This window comes from Sciurus vulgaris, assembly GCF_902686455.1.
Source record: "Sciurus vulgaris genome assembly, chromosome: 7".
Lineage (NCBI taxonomy): Eukaryota > Metazoa > Chordata > Mammalia > Rodentia > Sciuridae > Sciurus > Sciurus vulgaris.
This window is the reverse complement of record NC_136467.1, coordinates 931,166-948,455: the sequence shown is the minus strand read 5'-3', so window position 1 is coordinate 948,455 and position 17,290 is coordinate 931,166. Positions and strand designations below refer to the sequence as shown.

General features: G+C 41.9%; 1 protein-coding gene and 1 long non-coding RNA gene across 14 annotated transcripts in view; one reads left to right on the top strand and one right to left on the bottom strand.

The window, feature by feature from the left end:
• WDR27 (WD repeat domain 27) overlaps positions 1 to 17,290 on the bottom strand; it is a 196,515-nt gene that overhangs the window by 52,957 nt on the left and 126,268 nt on the right. The window lies entirely within an intron of this gene.
• Positions 11,896 to 16,305, top strand: LOC306665233. The gene is made up of 2 exons (XR_013764950.1): positions 11,896 to 12,688; positions 12,764 to 16,305. It is a non-coding gene; the product is annotated as an uncharacterized lncRNA (long non-coding RNA).

The window sequence follows — 17,290 nt, the reverse complement described above, 5'->3', positions numbered from 1 at the left end:
TGGGCTCATTTCAGCTGCTCAAAAACGAAGACAGCACTACGAGAGCATGGTGCCAGCCCTCACAGCTGTGTGCTCACGCACATTCACACGGGTGTTCATCGTGTGTCCTCCAAGGTGAGCCGCACTCTAGGCTCGGGGACTAGCATGCAGTCAACAGCAGGACCAGAAGGTCGAGTCAGACAAATCAGATACCTTACCCCTGATGGAGCCCCACCAGCAAGGTCAAGGATGCGGCCAGCACAGGCCTCTGGGTGATAAGGTGCATGCCCTACGTCACGTCAGTGGGTGCCACTGGTCATAGAACATCCCCACCATATGCCTGGGACAGCTGGGCAGCAGCACGGCACTCTCAGGACCCCAAGGCTGGAAGATCCGTGGATGGCAGACTCACCCACACACTGTCCACTGTGGCACCCACCATTCCACTCAGCTAGCAGTACCACGTGGACCAGGGCTCCTTCCACAGCTGGTGCCCCAGGTCTCCTCACCAGGATGCCTGCCATAGCCACGCCCACAGAGCTCAGCCCAAGCTGCCCTCTCCTGGCCATCTCCTGGAATGCCCTGCATACTCCCAGAAGCTGAGAGGCCAGCATTGGCCCTTGAACGAGACAGGTGGGTTGCTCCTCTAATGTAGCTACTTGTATCAGGCCAGAAGAAGCTGCCAATAAGGAACTAGACACAGACAGATCATCTGGAGAGTCACGCGTGATGAGGACATGAACAGGCAGTCACTTGCAGGCATGAACGTGAACAGGCATGAACTTGCAGACGCAAGTTGTGAACTGAGATCTGAAAGTCAGGAAGTCCTTCATGAGAAGTCTTTGGAAATGCTTTCTCGTCAAGATCAGCAAGGGCAACATCCAGATTCTGGTTCCATGTGTAAGAACCTGCCATCACCACTCTGTCCTAACATGGACAGTCAGACAACATGGAAACCTGCACCTCTCCTGCATCCTGAAAGCCACTGTCCCAACCTAGACACAGACAGGCAGACCCAATGAGCCGTGGCTGCCCCGAGCAGTGTCCTGTGAGAAGCAGGCCAGGTGGAGAACCTTCAACTGCCAAAGACAGACCACTGAGGTCAGCGGGGACAAGCATGGGAGCTAAGCATGCCAGGGAACCAGGTGGTGGGGGCTCCACACCACAGTGAGGAGGCCTCCCAGTAAATAAGAGAGGAAGGCACCCCCCTGCTTACACTGGGGATAGGGAAAGGAGAACTTGAAACACTCACCAGCAGCCACCCTCCACAACAGAGTCACACTGAGGAAGGACTAGTACACCAGAGCCCAACACTAGGGTTCGTGAGAGCCTAACTGGGTGGAGAAGGGAAATGCCCAACCCCTGCCATGCGACACCCTGCCTGTGTGTGCCAGAGTCCATGAGAGGGCCCCAGTCCTGAGCCCGGGATCACTGCGGATGGAGAGCCGGCTGCAGGCTACGGGAGCCACTGCCACTCCAGGGAGGCCTCAGCAGCAGCTGCTGACACCCTTATATCAGGTCCAGCCACCCACCGAGGGTTATGACCATACTAAGGCAGAATACAAAATGTTTATGACCACACTACATGCAGTTTGAAGAGGAAGAGTCAGCATCAGAAGCAGATTCAGACATGGCAGGGATTTCAAAGTGGAAGAACTGGAACTTGGAACAACTATATTCACAGGATACAGAGCTCCAAGGGACAGAGTAGATAGCATGCAAGAACAGTGGGCAACGTAAGCACAGGGAGGGGACTCCCAAGAAAGAACCAGAAATAAATGTGGCAGCCAGAAGCGCGTTCACAAGATATGAAGAACGCCTCCGACAGGCCGGGAGTGGCAAGTCCAGTAAAGAGTGTCCAAGCCTAGGGTGCCCTTGGGAAACCACCCAACCTAGAGAGCAGGGGGGACAAGAGCAGAAGAGCCCAGAGGGAGGCCTGGCCACAGGGCCAGCATTCACACCCCCAGTGCCAACACAGACAAGGAAAGGAAGCTGCAGACCAAAACCTCCCGTGTACACAGAGAATCTGTAACAACATTGGTGAATCTAACGCACAATTCAGAAGATGAATGCCGTGAACAAGTGGACTCCTCCAGGCATGCAAGGCAGGTGCAGCATTCAAGACCATCTCACATAACCCTTCACATCAGCGAGCTAAAACAGATCACAGGATCTGTCGACAATGCAGACAAGCCATTTGACAAAATCCAACACCATTCCTGGTGAAAATTCTTAGGGCACTAAGAACAGAAGAGAACTTCCTTAACTTGATAAAGAATATCGGGAGATCCAAGATGGTGGACTAGAGGGAGGCTGCATTCATTGTCGCTCCGTAACACCGGATTCAAGCAGAGGATATCTGTTTCTCGGTGAGGCAGTTTTTCTTGTTTATCGTCCCCCTGGTGTTGACCCATTTGTCTGCTGTGATGACCTGCTGTCTGCCAGCATATCGACACCTTTGTTGAGAGCAGATTGCTCACTGTCAGGCGTCTATCATCTGCCATTTGACTGCCTCTCGCCTGTCCATCACCTGCCTTACTCCTAACCATCACCCAACGCTCGAGGTTCACCTCTCCATTGTCCGACAACAGTCAGCAAACTGATCACCAACCGCCACTGGAGCACCAGCTGCCTGCTGCTGCTTGGAAGTTCACTGTTACAGAACCTGCAGATTTGATTACACGTGGCTGCCGCCATTTTGAGACAACAGCCAGACCCCGTAGGACCCCTGGCCGGACAGATTGAGCCCCATCTCCAGGATCCCTCAGCCGGACCGATCACTCCTGTCTCTGGGGCCCTCACATCGACTGACTGCTTGCTGCTGCCAGGACCCCCAGACCAACTCACTGCGCCCTATCACCGGGACCCCAGACGGATTGATTGCACCCGGCCTCCAGGATCCCACAACCACACCAAACACACAGGACCTCCAGGACCCCTGCTGGACCAACCACATCCCACCTCCAGGACCTCCAGCTGACCACATCCACCCCTGAGCTGCAGCTCCCCATTTGCCAACACATTTGGAAGCCAGAGCAGCCATCTTGGATAATCCTGGAAGCCATACCTCCGATCTTTGGGTGGGGCAAATCCCATCCTGAGACGCCTGCTGGAGGCTTGAAGCTCATTGTCAGGTACCTCTCATGCATCAGGCTACTGAACACTGGGATGTTTCATTAGTATATGACTGTTATACAGTAGATTTTCTTTTTTCTCCTTTTTAAAAAAATTTAAGTTTTTATTTCTTTACTTTTCTTGCTCTCTTTTCTTTTTGTTTACCTGTTCCTTCAGAGTCTCTTTCTCCCTTTTTTGCATGCTAACATCCAATTTCTTTTGATTGTACTCTCACCCTTTCTATTTTCTAGAACTTCTGTATATTCTTTTCTTATCCCATTAACAGCCACATTCTACATCCCTCTGCATCCTCTTTGTCCTCCTTTAGAAACTGCAGACCTTATTGGAAACCTGTTTGTTTTACCAAAGATAATATTTGAACTCACTTTGTTTATTATGACAATTTTGTTATTTTCCCCACAAGGGTTATTTGGTCTGGGATTGCATAGTGTCTGATTTGGGCACTGCTAATATTGATCTCCCCTTAAAGAAAGGGTTTTGGAAACCTGTAGGACCACTATAAGCCTATAGGGGGAAATCTGAAATACCCCAGATCTGCACTGCTAGAGGGGAAGATACATGAACAACATGAAAAAACAAGGGAAGAAAATGATCCAAACAAATCTAGATTCTATATTAATAGAATCCAATGACAGTATGTTAGAAGAAATGTCAGAAAAGGACTTCAGATTATACATGATTAAGATGATTCGTGAAGCGAAGGATGAGATAAGAGAGCAAATGCAGGCAATGAATGATACCAATAAACTGAAAGAGCAACTGCAGGAAGCAAAAGATCATTTCAACAAAGAGATAGAGATTCTAAAAAAAAAAAAAAAAAAAAAAAAAAAAAAATGGAAATCCTTGAAATGAAGGAGACAATAAACCAAATAAAAAACTCAATGGAAAACATCACCAAAAGACTAGACCACTTGGAAGACAGAACCTCAGACAATGAAGACAAAATATTTAAATATTTAATCTTGAAAATAAAGTGGCCCCAACAGAGAAGATAGTAAGAAATCATGAACAGAATCTCCAAGAACTATGGGACATCATGAAAAGATCAAATTTAAGAATTATTGGGATTGAGGAAGGTACAGAGATACAAACCAAAGAAATGAACAACCTATTCAATGAAATAATATCAGAAAATTCCCAAACCTGAAGAATGAAACGAAAAATCAAATACAAGAGGCTTACAGAACACCAAATGCACAAAATCACAACAGGTCCACACCAAGGCACATTATAATGAAAATGCCTAACATTCAAAATAAAGATAGGATTTTGAAGGCCGCGAGAGAAAAACATGAGATTACATATAGGGGGAGACCAATATGGATATCAGCAGATTTCTCAACCCAGACTCTAAAAGCTAGAAGGGCTTGGAACAACATATTTCAAGCTCTGAAAGAACATGGTTGCCAACCAAGAATCCTATACCCAGCAAAACTAACTTTCAGATTTGAAGATGAAATAAAATCCTTCCATGATAAACAAAAGTTAAAAGAATTTACAAATAGAAAGCCTGCGCTACAGAATGTTCTCAACAAAATATTCCATGAAGAGGAAATGAAAAACAACAATGGAGGTCATCAAAGGGAGGAACTACCTTAGAGAAAATCCACTCAAAGGAGAAACTGAGCCAACTTAAAAACCAAAAATAAGCCAAATGACTGGGAATATAAATTATTTCTCAATAATAACCCTGAACGTTAATGGCCTAAACTCATCAATCAAAAGACATAGACTGGCAGAATGGATTAAAAAGAAAGACCCAACAACATGCTGCCTGCAAGAGACTCATCTCATAGAAAAAGACATCCACAGACTAAAGGTGAAAGGATGGGAAAAAACCTACCACGCACTCAGTAAAAAAGCAGGGGTTTCCATCCTTATATCAAAGTGGACTTCAAGCCAAAGTTAGTCAGAAGGGATAAAGAAGGATATTTCATATTGCTTAAGGGAACCATAAATCAGGAAGATATAAGGATAGTAAATATTTATGCCCCAAACAATGGTGCATCCCTGTACATCAAACAAATCCTTCTCAATTTCAAGAATCACATAGACCACAACACAATAATTCTGGGCGACTTTAACGCACTGCTGTCACCACTAGATAGATCTTCCAAACAAAATCCAACCAAAGAAACCATAGAACTCAATAACACAATCAATAACCTAGACTTAATAGACATATATAGAATATTCCATCCATCAACGAGTGGATTCACTTTCTTCTCAGCAGAAGGGTCTCATGGACCCTTCTCGAAAATAGACCACATATTATGCCACAAAGCAGCCCTTAGGAAATGCAAAAAAACAGAGATACTGCCTTGTGTTCTATCAGATCATAATGGACAGAGAGTAGAAATCAATGACAAAATAAAAAAAGGAAATTACTCCAACACTTGGAGACTAAATAATATGCTATTGAATGAAACATGGATAACAAAAAACATCAGGGAGGAGATTAAAAAATTCTTAGAGGTCAATGAGAACGATGATACAACATATGAAAATCTCTGGGACACTATGAAAGCAGAACTAAGAGGAAAGTTCATTGCATGGAGCACATTCCAGAAGAGAATGAAAAGTCAACAACTAAATGACTTAACATTACAGCTCAAAGCCCTAGAAAAAGAAGAACAGAATAACAGCAAAAGTAGTAGAAGACAGGAAATAATAAAAATCAGAGCTAAAATCAATGAAATTGAAACAAAAGAAACAATTCAAAAAATTGACAAAACAAAAAGTTGGTTCTTTGAGAAAGTAAACAAAATGGACAAACCCTTAGCCACACTAACAAACAGAAGGAGAGAGAAAACTCAAATTACTAAAATTCGTGATGAAAAAGAAAACATCAGGACAGACACCACTGAGATACAGTACATAATGAGAAGCTACTTTGAAAATCTGTATTCCAACAAAATAGAAACTACCAAAGACATTGACAAATTTCTAGAGACATATTCTCCTCCCAAACTGAACCAGGAGGACATACACGATTTAAACGGATCAATATCAAGCAATGAAATAGAAGAAGCCATTAAAAACATACCATCCAAGAAAAGCCCAGGACCAGACGGATTCTCAGCCGAGTTCTACAAGACCTTCAAAGAAGAACTCATTCCAATACTTCTCAAAGTATTCCAGGAAATAGAAAAGGAGGGAACCCTACCAAACTCATTCTATGAAGCTAATATCACCCTCATACCCAAACCAGGAAAAGACACATCAAGGAAAGAAAATTTTAGACCAATATCCTTGATGAACATAGATGCAAAGATCCTTAACAAAATAATGGCAAACCGTATCCAAAAACATATTACGAAAATTGTGCACCACAATCAAGTGGGGTTCATCCCTGGAATGCAAGGATGGTTCAACATTCGTAAATCAATAAACGTAATCCATCATGTCAATAGACTTAAGGATAAGAATCATATGGTTATTTCAATTGACACAGAAAAAGCATTCGACAAAATACAACACCCTCTCATGCTCAAAACACTAGAAAAAATAGGAATAGTAGGAACATACCTGAACATTGTAAAGGCTATTTATGCTAAGCCCATGGCCAACGTCATTCTTAATGGAGAAAAACTGCAAGCATTCCCTTTAAAAATGGGAACAAGACAGGGATGTCCTCTTTCACCACTTCTATTCAACATTGTCCTCGAAACTCTAGCCAGAGCAATTAGGCAGACCAAAGAAATTAAAGGGACACGAATAGGAAAAGAGGAACTTAAGCTGTCGCTATTTGCAGATGACATGATTCTTTATTTAGAGGATCCAAAAACCTCCTCCAGAAAACTTCTAGACCTCATCAATGAATTCAGCAAAATAGCAGGCTATAAAATCAACATGCATAAGTCTCAAGCATTTTTAAATACAAGCGACGAAACAGCTGAAAGGGAAATGAGGAAAACAACTCCATTTGCAATAGCCTCAAAAAAAATAAAATACTTGGGCATCCATCTAACCAAAGAGGTAAAAGATCTCTACACTGAAAACTACAAAACATTGAAGAAAGAAATTGAGGAAGACCTTAGAAGATGGAAAGATCTCCCATGTTCTTGGATAGGCAGAATTAATATTGTCAAAATGGCCATACTACCAAAAGTGCTATACAGATTCAATGCAATTCCAATTAAAATCCCAATGATGTACCTTACAGAAATAGAGCAAGGAGTCATGAAATTCATCTGGAAGAATAAGAAACCCAGAATAACTAAAGCAATCCTTAGCAGGAAGAATGAAACAGGGGGTATCACAATACCAGAACTTCAACTATACTACAAAGCAATAGTAACAAAAACAGCATGGTATTGGCACCAAAATAGACAGGTAGATCTATGGTACAGAATAGAGGACATGGACACAAACCCAAATAAATACAATTTTCTCATACTAGACAAAGGTGCCTAAAATATGCAATGGAGAAAAGATAGCCTCTTCAACAAATGGTGCTGGGAAAACTGGAAATCCATATGCAACAGAATGAAATTAAACCCCTATCTCTCACCCTGCACAAAACTCAACTCACAATGGATCAAGGACCTTGAAATCAGACCAGAGACCCTGCATCTTACAGAAGAAAAAGTAGGTCCAAATCTTCACCTTGTTGGCTTAGGGTCAGACTTCCTTATCAGGACTCCCATGGCACAAGAAATAAAAGCAAGAATCAATAACTGGGATAGATTCAAACTAAATAGCTTTCTCTCAGCAATGGAAACTATCAGCAATGTGAAGAGAGAGCCTACAGAGTGGGAGAATATCTTTGCCACTCATACTTCAGATAGAGCACTAATTTCCAGAATATATAAAGAACTCAAAAATCTCTACACCAAGAATACAAATAACCCAATCAACAAATGGGCTAAAGATATGAACAGACACTTCAGAGAAGAAGATCTACAAGCAGTCAACAAACATATGATAAAAGGTTCACCATCTTTAGTAATAAAAGGAATGCAAATCAAAACTACACTAAGATTCCATCTCACCCCAATTAGAATGGCGATTATCAAGAACACAAGCAACAATAAGTGTTGGAGAGGATGTGGGGAAAAGGTACACTCATACATTGCTGGTGGGGCTGCAAATTAGTGCAGCCACTCTGGAAAGCAGTGTGGAGATTCCTTAGAAAACTTGGAATGGACCTACCATTTGACCCAGCTATCCCACTCCTCGGCCTATACCCAAAGGACTTAAAATCAGCATACTACAGAGATACAGCCACATCAATGTTCATAGCTGCTCAATTCACAATAGCCAGACTGTGGAACCAACCTAGATGCCCTTCAATTGATGAATGGATAAAGAAACTGTGGTATATATATATATATATACACAATGGAATATTACTCAGCCATAAAGAATAATAAAATTATGGCATTTGCAGGCAAATGGATGAAATTGGAGAATATCATGCTAAGTGAGATAAGCCAATCTAAAAAATCCAAAAGACGAATTCTCTCACTGATAAGCGGATGAGGACATGTAATGGGGGGTGGGAGTGGGGGCAAGAATGGAGGAAGGAGGGACTGTATAGAGGTAAAAGAGAGGTGGGAGGGGTATGGGGGAAGGAAAAAAATAATGGAATGAATCAAACATCATTGTCCTATGTAAACGTATAATTATGCAAATGGTATGCTGTTACTCCATGTACAAACAGAAACAACATGTATCCCATTTGTTTACAATAAAAAATAAATAAATTAAAAAAAAAAAGAATATCTACAAAAATTCTACAGATAACATCGTACTAAATGAGAAGCTTGAAGCTTTCCCACCAAGATCAGGAATAAGGCAAGGATATCTTTTCTCACCAATTTCAGCATCATTACTGGAAATACTAGATAATGTAATAAGAAATGAAAAGGAAATAAAAGGCATACAGATTGGGAAGGAAGAAATAAAATGTGTTTTTTTCATAAATTACATGATTTTCTACATAATCTATTTAAAAAAATCTAATTTAGAAAAATCTAATTAAAGAAATCTATTTAAAAAGCTGGTAGTAGGAACATACCTCAACACTGTAAAGGCTATCTATGCTAAACTCATGGCCAAAATCATTGTAAATGGAGAAAAATTGAAAGCATTCCCTGTAAAAACTAGAACAAGACAGGGATGCCCTCCTTTGCCACTTCTATTCAAAATAGACCTTGAAACTTAGCCACAGCAATCAGACAGACAAAAGAAATTAAAGGGATATGAATAGGAAAAGAAGTGCTCAAACTGTCACTATTTGCCAATGACATGAGTCTATATTTAGAAGATCCAAAATATTCCACCAGAAAAAACTTGTAGAACTCATAAATTAATTCAACAAAGTCTCAGGGTATAAAATCAATACCCATAAATCATATGAATTTCTATACCTAACCAATGAATCCACTGCAAGAGAAATTAGGAAAACTACCCCATTCAAGCCTCAAAAAAAAAAAAAAAAAAAAAAAAAAAAAAAAAAAACTTAGGAATTAAACCAACAAAAGAAGTGAAAGATCTCTACAATGAAAACTACAGAACACTAAAGAAAGAAATTAAAGAAAACCTTAGAAGATAGAAATATCTCCCTTGTTCTTGGATAAGCAGAATTAATATTATCAAAATGGCCATACTACCAAAAGTGTTACGTAGATTCAATGCAATTCCAATTAAAATCCCAATGACATTCTTCTTAGAACTAGAAAAAGCAATCGTGAAATTCATTTGGTAAAATAAGAGACCCAGAATAGCCAAGACAAACCTTAGCAAGAAAAGTGAAGCAGGAGGCATCACAATATCTGACCTTAATCTATACTAACAGAGCAGTAGTAACAAAAACAGCATGGTATTGGCACCAAAATAGACATGTAGACCAATGGTATAAAATAAAAGATACAGAGACAAACCCGTATAAATACAGTTATCTCATACTAGACAAAGGTGCTAAAAATATGCAATGGAGAAAAGATAGACTCTTCAACAAATGGCTGGGAGAACTGGAAATCCAAATGTAACAAAATGAAATTAAACCTCTATCTCTCACCCTGCACAAAAATGAACTCAAAGTGGATCAAAGACTTAGGCACCAGAACAGAGACCCTGAAACTAATAGAAGAAAAAGCAGGACCAAATCTACATTAGGACCTTTCTTCCTTAACAAGACTTCCAAAGCACAGGAAGTAAAATTAAGAATCAATAAATAGTATGGATTCAAACTAAAAAGCTTCTTCTCAGCAAAGGAAACAATCAATTACTTGGAGAGCCTAGAACTGGAAGAAAATCTTTACCGCACACACCTTAGATAAAGTGCTAATCTCCAGGATATACGAAGAACTCAAAAAACTTAACACCAAAAAAACCCAGTCAATAAATGAGCTTAGGAACTGAACAGACACTTCATAGAAGAAGAAATATAATTCATCAACAAACATATGAAAAAAAGTTCATCATTTCATGCAATTAGAGAAATGCAAATCAAAACTACTCTAAGATTTTGTATTAGTCAGGGTTCTCTACAGGAACAGAATCAATAGAAAATATGATTATAAAAAAGGGGATTTATTAGATTGGTTTACACAACCAGAAGACGGATGGTCCACAATGGCCGTCTGCACCTGGAGAGCTGGAAGAACCAGTAGCTGCACAGTCCAAGACACAGAAGCCCCAAAACAAGAAAGATCAACAGTGCTGCTCACACTTAAGGAGGGGCTCACTTCAGTTCACTATCCCACATGCCAATCATTCCTAGACACACCCTCATTGACACACCCAGAGGCCTTTCAATCATTGGCATCTCTTAATCCAATCAAGTTGACAATTCAAATCAACCATTACAGATTCCATCTCACTCCAATCAGAATGGAAATGATCAAGATACAAGCAACGATAAATGTTGGTGAAGACGTTAGGAAAAAGGCACACTCATTCATTGCTGGTGGGAATGCAAATTGGTGCAACCATTATGGAAAGCAGTGTGGAGATTCCTCAGAAAACTTGGAATAGAACCACCATTTGACCCAGCTATCCCACTCCTCATTTTATAACCAAAGGATTTAAGATCAGCAGCCACATCAATGTTTAGAGCAGCTTGACTCACAAGAGCTAAACTATTGAACCAACCTAGATGCCCTTCAACAGATGAATGGATAAAGAAAATGTGGTCCATATACACAATGGAATATTAGCCTTAAAGAAGAATGAAATTTTGGAATTTGCAGGTAAATGGACAGAACTAGAAATCTCATGGTAAGTGAAATAAGTCAATCCCAGAAAAACAAAGAATGAAGGAACTTTAGATTGTACAGAGAGGAGTGAGGTTAGGGGTGAGGCAGTGGGGATGGAAAGGACAGTAGAATGAGACAGACATTATTACCCTAAATACATGGTGACTCAGCACCATGTAGAGCCAGAGGAATGAGAAGTTATGCTCCAGTTGTGTACAATGTGTGCAAATGCATTCTATGGTCATGTAGAGAAATTAGAACAAATTAAATTTTTTTTAAAAATCTGGAAATAACAATGATCATAGCCAGCTGCAGGACACAGTTTAATATGCACAAGTCAGTGCTTTTCTATGCATTACAATGAACAAATGGGATTTGAAATCTAAACCATAATACCTTCACACTGACAAACTAAAAATTAAAATATTTAGGTACAATTCTAACAAAATATCCATAAGATATAAATGACAAAAAATACGAAACACTGATGAATGAAATAAATTTGTATATATATACACACACACACACACACACACACACACACACACACACACACACACACACACAAGAGGCCCTGCATGCCCTGCACAGAAAGATCCAGAATGTCAACTCGATCTACAGATCAATGCAATACAGTCCAAATCCCAGCGTCAGTCTCTGTATGTCAACAAATTGATTCTGAAGTTTAAATGGAGTGGCCTAAGACATCCAAGAGCCAAAACCATGTTGAAGGAAGAGTGGCACCATGACATCATGGGTTCTGAGACTCACCACCAGCACCCGCGACCAGGCAGCTGCTGCTGGCAGGTCACAGAAAGCAGACCAGCAGAACCCGGTAGCCCACAACATCTGGCAGGCGATGGGGCTCTGGCAAAGGAGCAAAGGCTGTTCAGGAGCATAGGCACTGTTCAACCAACGGTGCTGAGCAACAAGGTCCACACACAAAACCACAAACACAACAACACAAAACAACGAATCTGGAGCAGATCTTGCCCCTTCCACAAAAGTCAATTCAAGTGGTCACAGACCGACGTGTAAAGTGCAAGACTGTCGCTCTCCCAAGGGAAAACTGGAGAAGATCTAGAGGGCCTTGGGTCTGGTGCTGCCTTCTAACACAAGAGAAAAGACACCATTCATACGGGAAAGAATGGAGCAGCTGACTTCATTCGGATCACAAGCTCTGCTCTGAGAAAGACACTGTCAAGAGAGAGCAAGGGCAAGCCACACCCTGGGGGACGCGTGCCAGTCAGCAGCTGTCCCCTGGGGCCTTCCCCCAGGACGCACTGCCTCACCTGGGCCCAGAGCAGTGAACTCACCACTCTATGGACTCAGACCCTGAAATCTGAGCCCCAAATAAACTTTCCCTCCAGGTGCCCAGCAGCAGGTGTTTCTCCTCAGGTGCTCTGTTCACTGGAAAGCCCTGAAAACCGCGGGCCCAGCAGCAGGTGGTTCTCCTCAGGTGCTCTGTTCACTGGAAAGCCCTGAAAACCGCGGGCCCAGCAGCGGGTGGTTCTCCTCAGGTGCTCTGTTCACTGGAAAGCCCTGAAAACCGCGGGCCCAGCAGCAGGTGGTTCTCCTCAGGTGCTCTGTTCACTGGAAAGCCCTGAAAACCGCGGGCCCAGCAGCGGGTGGTTCTCCTCAGGTGCTCTGTTCACTGGAAAGCCCTGGAAACCGCGGGCCCAGCAGCGAGTGGTTCTCCTCAGGTGCTCTGTTCACTGGAAAGCCCTGGAAACCGCGGGCCCAGCAGCGGGTGGTTCTCCTCAGGTGCTCTGTTCACTGGAAAGCCCTGGAAACCGCGGGCCCAGCAGCGGGTGGTTCTCCCCAGGTGCTCTGTTCACTGGAAAGCCCTGGAAACCGCGGGCCCAGCAGCGGGTGTTTCTCCCCAGGTGCTCTGTTCACTGGAAAGCCCTGGAAACCGCGGGCCCAGCAGCGGGTGGTTCTCCCCAGGTGCTCTGTTCACTGGAAAGCCCTGGAAACCGCGGGCCCAGCAGCGGGTGGTTCTCCTCAGGTGCTCTGTTCACTGGAAAGCCCTGGAAACCGCGCAGGCACGGGCGCCCCAGCCAGGGGTGTGATGCCGAGCGGCAGGCAGGCTGCCCGGGAGCTCGGGAAGCACAGGGAGCGGCTGCTCGGCAGGGACCCACTGTCCTCTGTCAGCGTTCTGCTTTGTGTTTTGGCATTTAATCTTTGGCTCATATTTTTTGAATTTTCTTTTCTTTTCTTACTCTCTTTTCTTCTTCTTTTATCCTTGTATTTTTCTTCCTTTTTATTGTATCACTTTCTTCTTCTGCCTCTCAACTGCTTGCTGTTTTTTCTCTAATGCTTCTTTTGCCTTTTCTTTCCCTTTCCCTTTTTTATTTTTATCTTTTTTTAGTTTTTTAGTTTATTCCTTTTTTTTTTTTTGACCCTGATATTTCTGCTGGTGTGGATGCTGCCATTTTTATTTGGTTTTCACTTCACTTGTGTCTGGTCTGCTTCCATCTGTGGTTGTTACTGCTATGGTTTCCTCTTTCTATGCCATGCTGGGACCAAGCCCAGCACCCTGGGCCCAGCCAACTAAGACCCAGCCCTACTCCACCCATGACACAGCCCTGTCCATGTCTCAGAAGACACTTCTAAAGAATGGGAGGTAAAGACCCCCCACAGGTGACCCAGTACCACACAGGCTCCTGGACGTCGACCCCCAGACATGGCAGAGAGAAATATAAAGAGAGCGGACACCCTGTCTACAAGGTGCCCAGCACAGTTGCTCCTCTGCCCTTTCAGAGCACATACTGGAGACCAGAGTGGAAGAGTGACCTGTGCACACCACACACTCCTCTTGGTAACTGTTGTCTGAACCTCCCAAGGGTCCCACTCCTGCGAGACCCCCTGAGAAGGCAGATCCGGAACACACAGGGTGCACAACGGCTCACAGCACGGCATGCAGGTGACGCCCCAGCACATGCGTGAGAGGTGGCTGCCCCAGGAGGCCCTCACACAGGAGCAAAAGAGACCTGCCCTGCCGAGCACAGATCTCAACACAGGAACACAGAAGCCAGAAACCAGGAGGCAACATGACCCCTGCAAAGGTTCACAACTCTCTCTCACCAGCTTCAAAGACAGCAATGCAGGTGGCACACTGGCTAAGCACTCAATAAATGATGCTAAAAGTGACTCATGGGTTGAGGGGTGCAAAAAAGAGCTGGGCAAATTAAGCAAGGCGACGCAAAATCTTGGAAACAGAAAGCTCAACATATCAAATTTAAAAACCTCAGTTGAAGCCTCAGCAACAGACTAGATCAAGCAGAAGGATAAATAGCAGGTCTTGAAGAAAAGGGTGGTGAACTATCACAGTCAGGCACTAAGAAAGAACAGAACATACAAGATTTCTGGGACACCATTAAAAAACAAAAAGATGAATAGAAAAATATAAGGGAGACAAGGTATAGGCTAACAGCATAAAAACCTATTCAATGAAAAAAACAGCAGGAAATTTCCCAATATTGGGAAAGATATGGACAGAGGCATTTAGGACCCTAAATAAACATGACTAAAAAAGAACCTCTTAGTGGCATATTAATTCAAAGTGCCAAAAGCACAGAAAAAGAAAGCATGCTGAAAGCTGCAAGAGAGAAGAGCCAAGTGGCACAAGAAGGCTCCACAGGCCAGGAGGCCTGGGCATTTCTGGTCTGAGAAACTAGCAGCCATCCTGGAGCACTGTGTCAGCAAAGCTGTCCTCCAGAACTGAGAGAGATAGAGGTCCCCACAGCCAGCAAAACTGCAGGAGTCCACGACCATATCAGACTGCAGAAGGTGGAAGGAACCTTGCACGCACGTGGGGCAGCAAGGTAAACAATCTCAAGAGGAAAAGAAAAAAAATAAATCATCCTAGAGGAGCAGATAAGCAAATGAGACTTGGGAAAGGACCATACCTTAGCTCAATCATCTAACCTTTAAGAGAAATAAGGAGGAAGGATCAAATGCAGGGTTTTCAAAACAACCAGAAGAAAACCCCAAAAATGACAAGAACCATGACTTTCAATAATAACCCTGAATATAACTTGCCTAATTCTTCAACTAAAAGATGCAGACTAGCTGATTTTATTAAAAACCACAATTCAAACCATTTGCTGCCTATAAGAAACTCATCTCACCGGCAAAAACATATGCAGTGAAAGTGAAAGAATGGGGATTCCAAGCAAATGGAATCCAAACAAGCAGGAGTAGCCATGCTCACCTCCAATGAATGACACACTTCAAGCCAAAATCTGTCAAGGAGACAAATAAGTTCACCACATATTGTAAAGGGAACAATCCATCAAGAACACACAATAATTATAAAGAAGTATCAAATGTTATAATACACACTACTGGACAAAAAAGATAGGTTCTGACACAATAATAGTAGTGACTTCAATATCCAACTCAGCACTAGACAGAACATCCAGACAAATTCTACCAAGAAACATTAGAGTAAAATTATACCTTATACATAGGAAACAATCATATGTCTACAGACTATTGCATTCAATACCTGTGGATTTATATTCTTTTCATAAGCTCATGGAACTTTTTGCAAATTAATCATATTTTTAAAGTTCACAGCAAATCTTAGCAAATATTTTAAAACTGAAATAATTTTATATCTTATCAAACCATAATTGAACTAGAAATCAACATGAGAGAAAGTAGAGAAATTATGAAAAATATGGAGATTGAAGAATTTATTTTTGAGCAAATAATGGGTCACTGAAGAAATCAGGGGAAACATTAAAATATTCCTAGAGTCAAAGAAAATTGAACCACAGCACAAGAGACTCTGTGTGACTCAGTGAGCATAGCCCTGAGTGGGAAACCAATGGTTACAAGTGCCTGTGTTTAAGACAAATGTGAAATAAATAACCTGACAACATATGTCAAGGTCTCTTTTCAACAAGATCAATAAGAAGCAAACACCAGTACAAAGAAAGAAATGATAAAGATCAGAGCAGAAATAAGCAAAACAGAAATTGTAAAAGAGTAATCAAAAGAATCAATGAAACAGATTGGTTATTTCAAATGACAAAGAAAACTTATAAGCCCTTAGTCAAACTACCAAAAGAAAAAGAAGACAGAAATACATAAATTTTGAGATGAAAAGATGATATTACAACAAACACCATTGAAATCCATGAAAATCTAGAAGTAATGGACAAATTTCTAGATATATGTGACCTACCAAAGTTGAACCAAGAGACTGAAAATATCTCAACAGAGCAATAACAAACAATGAGTTGAAGCAGTAATCAAATGTCAACAAAAAAAATTCCAGGACTGTACAGATTCATTGATAAATTTTCCCAGAATTTTAAACAAGAGTTAATGTCAATACTACTCCAATTATTCCATAAAGTGTGAAGGGGAAAAAATCCTTCCAAATCAATATCACCCTGCTACCAAAACCAGATAAGGATACAACATGGAAAGAACACTAGACCAATATCCTTGATGAATACAGATGCAAACATCCTCAAAAAAATAGTCCCCAAATCAAATTCAACAACGTGATAAAAAGATCATAGTCCATGACCAAGTTTTTCATTCCAGGATGCAAGAATGGTTGAACATACGAAAATCACTGAAGATAATATAGCACATAAGTAGAACCAATGATAAAAATCACCTGATCATCTTCACAGATAGAGAAAAGACTGATAAGACTCAATATCCCTTCATGATGAAAGCCCTAAAGAAACTAAGTAAGAAGCATTATACCTCCAAATAATAGAGGTGGATGAACTGATGAACAAATTCAGCAAAGTATCAGGGTACAAAATACACAATGATCAGTAGTCTCATAGTCAGTGTTTTTGTTGCTCTGACTAAAATACCTCACCAGCACAAATGTAGAGGAGGAAAAGTTTGTTCGAGGGTTCATGGTTTCAGAGGTCTCAGTCCATAGAAGGCCTACTCCATTCATCAGGGCCCCAGGTGAGGCAGGACATCATGGTGGA